A 12,786-nucleotide genomic window follows, 5' to 3' on the forward strand; every position below is an offset into this window, starting at 1 on the left:
ATAGGTTTAATTTTCAAAATAAAAAATTAAGGCCTCGTTTGATAATAAATTTGTTTTTTTGTTGTTTTTGAAAATGAAGTTTATGAATATTATTCATATCTCCATTTGTTATCTACTTTTCACTAATAGTTTAAAATATTAAGCCAAAGTTTGAGAATTAAAAAAAGTAGTTTTAAAAAAAGTAGTTTTTGTTTTTGGAATTTGGCTAAGAATTGAACTATTGTACTTGAGAAAAATGCAAATTATTATAAGAAATGTAGATGAAATAAGTTTAATTTTTAGAAACAAAAATAAAAAAACTAAATGATTACCAAATGGTGCTTAAATAGTTACCCAAACGGATTATAACTATTGACCAAGAAAAACTGATTATGTATTTATGGATATCAAATGCCGAGGGATCATTAACTTGACTCGTACCTATTCAGAATCTAATACCATGAGAAATTTTGAGTACCGATCAGAATCTAACACCATAAAGAAATTGAGCAAAAAGTTGTTGAATTGTCCTATTTCTTGCATTTTACAGTTGAAGTTATTTTAAAAATGATGTCTAGAATGAATGCTTGTCTTAGTTTGTAGCAAGAGAGTAAGGTTGAAGATATCTATTGATATATCGATATATCTGTAAATCGAAGGGTTTGACATCGATATTGAATATCTATAGATATCTCTAATATCTTTTGTAAATGCTCGTAAAAAATATAAAAAGATATCATCTATTTAGTCTAATATGAATAAAAATACTAATTGCAATATTCATAACTTAGTTTGAGAATAAGAACAACCTAAGCTCCGTTTGGTAACTATTTGATTTTTTATTTTTAGTTTTTGAAAATTAAGTCTAAAAACACCCTTCTCACCCCTAAATTTCTTGCTTTCTTGTTTACTTGTCCCCCATGTTTTCAAAAACCAAAAAAAAAAAAATTAAAAAAAAGTTAGTTTTTAAAAACTTGTTTTTTTTTTTTAGAACTTAGCTAATAATTCAACTTTTGTACTCAAGAAAAATGAAAACCATCATAAGAAAATGTGAGGAAATAGGTTTAATTTTCAAAAATAAAAAATTTAAAACGAAATAGTTACTAAACGGGACCTTAATCATTAATTAATTAAATTTTTTTTTATAAATTTTGTGATATCTTGATATCGATATCGACATCGATATTTTAATCCTGCAAGAGAGAAGAATGTTCAAGCAAATCAGGCATGAACTAAAACTTCAATTGGATTCTCACTGAAATTCTCCGGTATTGTTTGAAGGGAAGGAAAAAGATGATGATTTAGGATTTGTATAAACACAGGACAAATTGGTTAATGGGCAGAAAATAGTTTGGGAGAAACTCCAAATAGCAATTAGCTACATTGTCAACAATATGATTTAGTTAGTAGTCATCGACAACTTAGAGATATCTATTTAACCTACGAGATTAAAGTTCATGGAGTAGAAAATTCTCGATTAAACAAAAAATGAGTGAGGGAACGAGGAGAAAATCTTCCTCGTTGAGGGGACGAGGATTATATTCACTGCCCCAATTATATATTTAATATAATAGCCATTGGAACTTAATTATAAGAATAGTTTCCTAATCTGGTTAAGATTTCGTTTCCAAATCCACTTCAGATTTCCTTTAAGGTTTTCTGGATTGGGCGAATCAACTACCTCAAACCATGTGGGGTTTGGCTCTGGTTGATATACCTTTGTAGATATATCAAATATGAAGTGTATCATCTAGAATGATACTTGATGTTTTCAATATTGACATTTTAATTGTATGTTAGTACTAATTCAAAATAAATTACAAGTAGATGATTAGTGTATCAATGGTATATTATAATAAGCTGAAAATACAATACTCTGTATTTGGTGTATCAGTAATTTATTGTTTCTCATTCAAATTTTATCAGTACAAAAAATTTGGTTTTTCTCGATGGAAAAAATCATCTGAAGAAGTCCAAAAACCGTCAGGAAAGGTTTTCACAACGGTTTTTCTACCATTAGCATTATCATCAAGATAACCTTATTAGAAAAACCTTCTCCTGACCAAAAAAACCTTGTCGTCGAGAAAAAAAAGATTTTGCAACGAAATAAGGAGGGAGGATTTATGTCGATGCCGAAGGAGCTCGTCGGCATAAAGTACGTCTCCCGACGCTTAAAATCATTTTTAATCGTTGGGAGAAGTTCTTTTCTGCTAATGGTTCCTTTTAGCATCGACGGAAGTTTACTTCTTCCGACACCAAATAGTCGTTTTTACTGTCGGAAAAGATTAACTTTCCCAATAGTGCCCTATTTTGAGGTCGGGAAAATTTTTTCTTTTCCTACCGATGGCTACCTATTCTAGCGTTGGGAAAAAAGTTAAAAAATTCGTAGATTTACACTTTCCCGGCGGTTGAACAGTCTTAATCAACATACAAAACAAACCAATTTAATCTAAAGCTTATCTAAAATTTTAATTTGGTTTATTTTGTATCTAAAATATGAAATACAAAATAATAACATTTAAATCGAACACTTATCGAAGATTTTCATTAGCATTCACAAACCAAACCAGTGTCAGAAAAATTTCAACAAGAACAACTGATTAATTAAACATATTTACCTTCGACTAATCAATTATGATATGTTTTATAATTCTGGTTTCTATCAAGTTATTCTATATTTCAAAATCTAAGTCACTTTCCAATTAAAGTTCTTAAAAGTAGTTTTGAAAAAAAAAAAAAAAAAACCAAATCAGTTTTGTTCAAACAAAACAAGAAAAGAGCTTTGATTTTCTGAGTTTTAGAAACTAAAAAACTTGATGGGTTTGGTCAATAATGACATTATAATAACTACCAATATATTCTTCTACTAAACCTGTGCAAGAAAACTTATTAACAAAGTAAGAAAATGCAACTTGAAACAAAGTTTTCTCACATCCCCAGCACAAAAATCTCCACAAACAAACCCAAAAACACCATTTCTTAGCAGATCATGCAGAAGGGAAACAGAAGTAAAAAACAAAGACTAAGCACAGAACATTGAAACAAAAATTCCAACAAAGGAAAGAAAAATACCTTAAAGAAATGTGAAGCATTATATAGAAATGGAACTTAATTTTGATGACATTTTCCCTAGCAGACTACAGATTTAATACTACAGAAAGCTCAAAGACTAAATAATTACTTCAATAGAGCATTCAAGAACAATCAAATATAGAAATTTTTAAAATAAAAAGAAAATTACGTTTCAAGAATGTTTTGTCAATGAGAGAGAGGGAATTGAAGAAAAATATGTTTCAGCGGTGGCAGCGGCATGGGTTCTCAACAGCACAGGGGCATGGGTTCTCGATCGACTAGCACGTTCTTCGTTTGCAGGAGGGAAAAGATTTTCTTTGGACGGCAAAAGTTGAAAAAAGAATGAGATAAATTAGGATTTTAAATCACCATATCCCGACGCTTTAAACTGTGTCGGGAAAAGTGTAGTCTCCTAATGGTAGTTTAAACTACCATCAGCAGAGCCTTGAAGAAAATTTACCGAAGTTTTTTAAAATTCTGACAACTCCCCTCTAAGGACTGTTCTCCCGATGCCTAAACCATAGTGTTCGGAGAGGTCCAACATTTCTTTCCCACATTTTTTAGCTAACAATCTAGGAAATGACGTTGGGAACGCCTTTTTTTCTTGACGCCATTGAAACTACCATCAGGATATCTTATTTTTCCTAACGTTGAAAAAATGGTCGTGAAACATTGATTTTCCCAACGTTTTTTTTTTCGTCAAGAAAAACCAAATATCTTGTAGTGTATTTAAACTGTAATATAGATGTATCGATAGTATAACAGTAATCATTAAAAATTCATTTCATATATATTTTTAGTGTATTAATAGTATATCACTCATGATTTAAATTCATTTTAAGCATTATATTGATATATCAGTAGTATACATCTCATCCAAAATTCAATTTCAAATATATATCTTATTAGTGCATTAATAGTTATATAGTTAGGAAATTATTCAAAATTCATTTAAAGTGCATATTAATTTATCAATACTATATCAATGCTCATAAAAAAACTAATTTCTTGTATACTATTAGTGTATAAGTAGTATATCAACATTTCTTCTAAATAAAATTTTATAATATAACATTGGCGTATTATTATTGTATCAACATTAGCTCAAAATTCATTTCAAATATAAAACGTTGATATATCATTAATATATTAGTACTTCTTAAAAGTACATTTGTTCAAGTATATCAATTATATATCAACAAATTCAAAATTCAATTTCAAGTGTAATATTGATGTACTAATAGTTTATCAACACTCGTCCAAAATGGTTACTAACATATCAGATTGAACCATTATAATTAAGCTGATTATAATGTATTAGAAAATTAATATTCTATAACAAACAAATAAGGATTGAAATTAAGTTCATGAATAATAGTAAATGAACAAACACAAATATGATTTATGAATGATAAATTTAGTATATCTATTACATAACTTATATACTTTATGTTTGGTATATTAGTCAATTGATATACCAAATATAAAGTATATTAGATGACCGATATACCAACTATAAAGTATATGAGATAAACTACCGATACACATGCTGATACACCAATAAGAATAAACTTGGAGTAATAAAAACGGAAATCTGCTTTTATGTTTTTTTGCTATATTTGCAAAATTTAGAAAACCATTGCTGAACTTGAAAATTTAAGAATGTTTTTTTTTTTCTATTATTGCAAGTGTTCCTAACAAATATCCTCATCAAACAACAAAATTAGTTCTAGTCCCCTATCAAAATCCATATCTGGAATTAGAAAGTGTATCTATTCCACTTTAATTGCATTTATATCTCCCTTCAACAAGTCCTCTATTTCAAGGATGGAAAGCATATCAGTGCTACACTTTTCAACTTCACATATTGTCGCGGAAAATTTTTACAAATAGAAAAAATGTCAAACTATTTACAAAAATAGTAAAAAAAATACTGATAGATATTGATAGACTTCTATCAATGTCTATTACATAATATCAATGATAGACTTCTTTCTATCGCTGATAGATACTGATAAACTTCTATTAGCCTAAATTTTACTATTTTGTGTAAATAATTTTTCTTGTTTTTCTATTTTTAAAAAATTTCCTATAATGTTTAACCATTATAAACAAATTGACCAACACTATGTATAAACATTGGGAATATGCATTCCCCCTTTTGCACATAGATTACATATTGTCAAATAAACAAACCTAATAAATGTGTGTGTCATTAAAGAACTCATCCAACTAGAGGTTCTATAGTTGTTTGGGTTTTAAAAGAAGGTTCTCTAGTACTCCTCTTATTATTATTATTATTATCACATCAGCTAACAAAATTAGTTTACCCTAAAGAAAGTTAAATGGTCGTTTAGTCCTTATTGATGGGAAAGGGTCCAATTTTAACTAACCTAAAATTGATCTTTGATCTTCAAATTGTTCAAACTTGAAACAAATCCAAGTAAAATATCTTAGAGGTCAGAGATTCGATCTTTGTTTTATTATTTTTTTTTTGTTGGCCGTCACCTCCTTTATTTCAAATGTTTTGTGGATGTTGTGGCACTCAAATGAAAAAGATATTTGAGGACAATGTAAAGGAGAAAGATATGATGTACCAATTTTCATGGAGGCAACCAACCAGTGGGATACTATGAGATTATTCAACCAAGCACATTATTCTAGGAAGTGACATCAAATAGACTTTTGGAGTGTGGAAGAAGAGATGTAAGGTTTCAAGAGATATGCCTAATCATCTTTATCAAAATCACGTGCAGATAATTATTACAACTACGATACCATACAACTAATCACTAATCACTTCATATGACAATTGATCTTTTTATAGTCATTCTTTCTTAAAATTTACCAAACACTAATCATTTCATATGATAGTTGATCTTCTTAAAATTAGTTTCTAGCAATTACTTTAAAAGCTCCAACATTTTTAGATCATTTGACATGGACTTATAATTGCATATATCTTATGACAATTTATTTTCCATAGAGTTCATATGATAAGAAATTTTTGAGCATCGGATCTAAGAACCATGTGGAACAACAAAACTAAAAGAACTCAATCCCAACAACCCCAAAATCAAATTTGATCTCTACCCAACCTTAAGATAGGCTAGATTATAGATTACTTAGATGATTATACAAATTAGGGATCACATAAAATTTGTGGCTTCCATCAATCTTTGATTTTCAAATTGTTCCACAAGTAAGATTGATCAAGTCAAACTTGAATAATTCTAAACATGGAACTTTAAACTTTATAGAATTTCAAAGAAACTTAGCACTGGGCTAAAAGAAAGCTCTAAGGCTCTTTTACTATATATTTCCATGTCTTCTTTGTAAATAAAAATTATGAGATATTAATATAGCCTCAAAACGAAACCAAGGCTTTCTATGAGGCATTTCAAGAGTTGTAACGTTCCAAATTTATAATCATAATCAACCATTATATAAATGTAATCTAAAGCAAATAAAAAGACTTAAAACTAAAGATACATTGAATAGACATTATGTATATGAAATTTTGTCTTTTGGTAAATGAATCATATAAATTTAAGTCTTTGTAATCTCCCATGTGTAAATGAATCTTCGTAATTTGAAGGGAGTTTCCTAAATTTGATGCTTGACCCATACAAATTAAAGATTGAAATGCACTTGAGTTTATTTTAATTGTAACTTTAATAAGTAAGGACAAAAATGGGGTTGAGACAAAAATAATGATAAAAATGGAATTGGGGAAGACATGTACCCGGTCCACGATTTCATCTCCACATGGTTGTCATGATCAAGTTATTGGTAGACAAGATGCTAGGTCTCACCATAATAATCGTGTACCTGGCACATGTGTACGATTTTCATCGTGTACGTGGTACATGTGTATGATAAGAGAATCATGTACTGAGTACATGTTTAACCTGTTAAAATGTGGATGAGGTCCATGAGTTCATGGTCCTTGATAATTTAAATACTTGTGGCTTAGACTTAGAATAATTGGTTGTCTTCAATGAGAATTTCCTTAGCATCAAGGTAAAATATGGAAAAGTTACCTTCCTTGCATTTTCTTAGGTGCAAGACTAAGATCTACGTGATTTCAATCATTAATCCAGTGAGAATGAAGGAAATTAGGTGAAAAACAAAGGAGTTAATAGTCTTGCATTGAAATGACTACATACCAACAAGGGATATCGATGCAGCAAAATACGTGTGAGCTACACCAAACACATAGAAGGGGACTACCGACAATTGCAAAGAGCAATGTGAAAAAGTTGTCTGATACGTCTTTTATAGTCCTGAATGATAGAGAATGTTCCTTGCTTCCACCTATATAAGCAGTGGCCCTGATAGAAAGAAGAGGAGATAATACCATATACACCGGAAATGAGAGACCTCCAGGAGAATTCTTCAGAGCTCGAGATTATCTTCCTTCCATCTATCACATGCAGCAACCGCATGATAGAAGAAGGATTTGTAAGCTCAAGTCGACGAGAAGCAAGATATTGTCACTGACAACTTGTTCTATCATTCTTTAGTCATCACCCTCTTTTTATCTTCATTTTAACTTGTCACTTAAACCTCTTGTAGTACTGTTTTATTCATTAATATATCAAGAACTTCATCTCCTTCATCTTCTCCACTTTTATTTCTTCTTTAATCATGATTAGCTAAATCTCTAGTGGGTTGGGTGAGTATATCATCATTCCGGTGAACATAACTTATATGTAGGTTCATTTCGCTTAATGTGTGTGGGTGTGTTCTTGATCTTTGTTCAATTTAGCTAATCAAATCAAGTAGTGATAGTTAACTGTTCGAGAGGGTAAGTGATTGTGGATTTCATTAAGAAAAAGAGATAGTATCTTTAGAGATAAAGACAACCCTTCATTCAAATAACCTAACGCATGCATCGTAGAAATATGACAAATGTGGCTTATTCACTAAGAAGTTAAACTTGTGTTTATGGTTAACAACATGAACTGAAACCTTAATATATGTTCAAAAGATTGATGGTATTCATCTCAACCCCATTTTTCTCAAGTTTCTTACATCCATATTTTGCCTATTCTATCGTGCATTTTAATCAAACTCCCTTTCCACTGCATTTTATATTTTCTGTAATTTTTATTTCACAATCATATATGAATCTTGAGTTTACAATCTGTTAAAATCAAAGTGAGGCATCATAACTAGGTTAGTTTGGAACAAAAATCCTCGTCTTCGATCTTGGTTTTCGCAAAGAAATCACTATTTGAAAGTTTACACGGGTCTTTAAGAGAAAACTTGTATTTTAATCAAAGTAATCCATATAACTATGAGCAATATATGAGAGACAATAGTCCCCAAATCTCACCTCCTCCCTTCAGATCTGTTTCACCCATCCACCCATCCGTTGCTGAGGTGCTCGCTACCCACTGCCGCCAACTGCCTTGGACGCCGCTGGTGATAGTTGATCTAAAGGTTTTTTGTTTTTGTTTTACAATATATGATATTGTGCGTGAATAGATCTATAGATATAGAATGTCTTTTTGTGTGTGGATGAACAGATATATCTATAGAGTTAGAGTTTTTTTTTTTTTTTTTTTTTTTTTTTTTTTTTTTTTTTTTTTTTTAATCTAGATTTTTATGAGACTTTTCGTAGTTTTGTACTTATTTTAGATTATCTTGGATTTAGTTAGTTTTTGTGTGATATTTTTGGATGAAGTGATTTTATTTTGGACTACTAGCCTTCTTAGTGATGGTTTGAATTGACGTTAGAATAACTTTTAAACTGATTTTGAGTTGTTGTTTGGATGGAAAATTTTTGGATGACCCACTAATACTACTACAAGTATGAGCTTATCAATTTTATACTATAGCACTACAAGTTGAGTAAAAGATTTCTGATCATCAAGTTGGATGTCCACTTAGTGTTAGGATCTACTAGCATGCAATGGAAGTAAACAGAATTAATAAGCACTCTAATTAGTTTAAATATAAATTTAAGAAGAGGGTTTCTTAGCAACATACCTTTGATGAATTCTCCCAATTTCAAGCTGCTCTTCACGTGATTCCAACTTCAATTCAATAGTGAACTACCAAGAGATCTTCTCTATTATTCTCAGCCTTGAATTTGAGTGGTGGAACTCAAATTGGAGTGAATTTGTGAAGGAAAAAATGGGTTTTTAGATGATGAACAAGCTTTCTGTAGAAAACCTATTTTCAATAGCAAGCCTCCCGTTCCTTAGTCAAATTGGAGTGTTTTTATCCACTCTTTTCATGCAAGCACTTAAGAAGATAACTCAAGGCCACCTCAATTCATTAATTCAAGGTGTTCATGTTTTACAAGATAGTAGAGGGGCCTTATAGACCTACAAATAATGAGCTTCAATGATTTAAGATTAATTGGCTAAAACTCTTTAGACCAAATTAATCAGTATTCGTTAACTATCAAGTCACACCACTATAGCTTGATAGTTGCAACCATATCAGTAAGTCGACCCTTCACAGATTGTTCGTAATAATGGTTGGGTCAATATGCTGTTTTACCCCTGATATTACATCTTGCTTCTTAAGTTCCACTGATCCTCTAATGAACAATTGGTTTGTGATCCAATCACTAAATCAGATCCGTCTCGGGCCAATGAGAGGGTGAGACCCCTTGTTCAAGACCTGAATTCAGTACTTAAGAGAACAACCTTTCTCCTATCCCTAAATCGGGTAGGCGTGAATTTCTTATTGCACCCTATGTCCCCAGCTATCTACCTGGTCTTACCCCTGAAATGGGAGGCTTATTGAGCCGGCGCTATTGAGCCAACCCTCACCTATGCAAATCTAAGGATAATCTCGAATAAACAAGAGTTCATAGGAAGCTCAGGATTAAGATCGAGTTACCTAAGTTATCTAGGCGAAATAGTCAGTCTTTAAATAGTAAAAAACACTATAAAGTAAGAGTGACTTATTTCTTGGTCCGATCTTATGCAAACTCATCGTATAGGACGCCCCCATTTCTCATGTCAATACATGAATGAATCAGGATCACTTTGTTTGTAGCATCTTATAACAAATTGTAACAACTACAGAGTGGGTCGCATCCGATAGTGTTACCAGAATAAGACACCCAACATTATTCATATACTATAGATCATTTTGACTATTTACTCGAACCTGATCCACTTTTATGTCTCCACATAAAGTTCAATTATTCATATAACAACCATGGTTCTTAGTTTAGTGGATTTAGATTTTATAAGTGCAATTTATAGATTCAATAACAACTTTATTGAAATAATGTCGAATAATATCTTTATTCCTAATAGAATTTGTTTAACTTTACAAACTGCGAGTTTTAGGACATACAACCTAACACTTAATACCATATATTATTTTCTTTATATCTTTACTTCATTGTACTTTTATGTAATAAAAAGTTTTAATTATGTTATATGCATGTGTAGACGGAGCAGTATCTTAGTTGCATTTGAACATCTAGCAAACATGATAATAATATACCATATAACATTTAATCGGCTAATGCACAATCGGATATGAGCACATATCTTTCATATAAAAATAAATATTAATTTTTTTGGGGTTTTAATTATTCATTTACAAAATTTTAGATCATTTGGACGTTGCACAAACTAGAGATTTTGACATTATTGCCTAATTATTATCATAATGGTTAAGACATTTGGCTGATATTAGGGGAAATGATACATAAGAACTTAATACACTAGCAAACTGATTACATCTCAACTAAAAATAGTACATACTGTTGGGGTTGATGCCCTAAACTCTCGTAAGGTTCTGTAGTTTGTAAACATTTGTATTGAACAAACGCTTGCGATGTAATAATATGAGATATTTTCTTCACTGTTGTCTATGAAACATGAGATGTTTTATTTGCTTTACCACAAACCAGCCGTTGTAACTTAAGCATATATGTGGAGAAATACAAGTGGATCATGCCTTAAGTGATAACCAAAATGGTCTGTAGTATATAGATATAGGAGGGAAACCTTATTCTGGTGACGCTACGGATGCAGCCCGCTTTATAGATAGTTACAAGTGTTGTAGTGTGCTACAGATGGTTTGATCCTGATCATTCATGTGGAGACATGCGAACGGGGGTGTCCTATACAAAGGGGTTTGTATAAGACCGGACCACGAAATGTATAGTCTCGTTATATAACATCGTTCTTCATTTCACTAGTATGACCATAGGTAACATGACCTTAATCCTGAGTGACTTGGGAACTCCTACCTTTGAGGGCGGTCCTTTGATTTACATGGGTGCAAGTGGCCAAATTGTCGACTCAAACCTACTACTTTAAGGATTTGTCTAATTGGGGAGCTGGGAACTCAGCTACACAAGATGGAATTCACTCCTTCTCCGAAGCAAGGGTAAGTAGATAGATTGCTCCCTCAAGGGCTGATTCCGGGACTTGAACGATGTGGCACCACACACCTTCTTAATGCTCGAGAGGTGTCCATTCAAAGTAGGACTATGATGTATTGTTCATTAGAGGGATCAGTGGTACTTAAGAAGTTAGATGTAATTACAGGGGCAAAACGGTAAATTGGCCTAGCTGTACTTACGAGCATCTATGAAGGGTTATCATATTGTTGGCTGGTTATATTCGATGGACACAGAAATATATCTGTGGTGAGAAGAGTGCAATTGTCAGTCTTTAGTGGAATGCCTGACAGTTAATGGATGGTGGATCTTGTGGCTAAAGAGTTTAGTCAACTATTCACATACCGTTGGAGCTTCAAGCTACAGGTCCATAAGGTCCCCTTGGTAGCTCAATGGATTCAAGTTGAGAATCAGTTTTTGGATCAGTTTGAAGTGTTCAAATTGATAATAGGGTGTTTGATTATATATGATCTGATTAAACTGGTTCAATTATATATGATATAGTTGACATGATGTATGAGATACATTAATTGGAGGAAAATGATATAAATATGATTTATATCAAGTAAAGGAGAAAATGACTATGGTTTAAATGTTGCATATGATGTGATATTAAAACTATAGGTTATAAATATAATATGATAAGTAAGTTATTATATTTATTTATAATTAAAACAATTATGAGATAATTGTTGGTGGTTTCTCTTTAACCGTGCGTGAAAGTGGGAGGTTTTATTTAGTTTTCATAACTGAAGGATAAGATGAAAAGATTTCTCATTTTGGAAGTGAATTGTTGCATCGCATCATTTGAGTACACTGCCTATCGTTTAGCTCATGAGAGACTACACGACAGCTCAAAGTGTTTGTCTAAACGATCGTGTACACCCACATTTGTCTAAACGATCGTGCTGTCTTTTACTAAGCGATCGCGCACCTAAGCGAGCTTTACTAAACGATCATGTAAACGATCAAACTAGTTTTCCTAAATGATCATGTACCTTTACTAAACTATCAAGCACAAGTCTATACGATAGACATATTACTCTCCCACTTGCTTGGTCGTTGAGTGCGATCGTTGTTTCCCCCTTCCCTCTACCAAATCCAACAGAGCCCACACCTCCTGGATTCTCACTCTAAGAATACCAAGGTCACTGAATGGTGGTGTCCAAAGAGGTTACTTGATTGTAGAGAAAATTGTTCGTGGAAAAGTTTGTTCGTGACCAGATGATTGGGTAGACGAACTAAGCGATAGTAAGAGGTGCTATTCCATTCTTCATGAGAGCGAGAGAAAAATAGAAGAAGAGTTATTCAAATGTGAATCTCTCGTTTCTTTGTATTTAATTTATGAA

General features: G+C 31.8%; 1 long non-coding RNA gene across 1 annotated transcript; it reads right to left on the minus strand.

Moving 5' to 3' along the window:
• Nucleotides 1-7,174: 7,174 nt before the first annotated feature.
• LOC150037454 (uncharacterized) lies at nucleotides 7,175-8,663 on the minus strand. The gene is made up of 2 exons (XR_016528651.1): nucleotides 8,393-8,663; nucleotides 7,175-7,477 (listed from the first exon to the last, which is right to left on the minus strand). It is a non-coding gene; the product is annotated as an uncharacterized LOC150037454 (long non-coding RNA).
• Between the last annotated feature and the right edge of the window lie 4,123 nt (nucleotides 8,664-12,786).

This window comes from Benincasa hispida, chromosome 3, assembly GCF_027475165.1.
Source record: "Benincasa hispida cultivar pf3 chromosome 3, pf3_genome.v1.1, whole genome shotgun sequence".
Classification (NCBI taxonomy): Eukaryota; Viridiplantae; Streptophyta; class Magnoliopsida; order Cucurbitales; family Cucurbitaceae; genus Benincasa; species Benincasa hispida.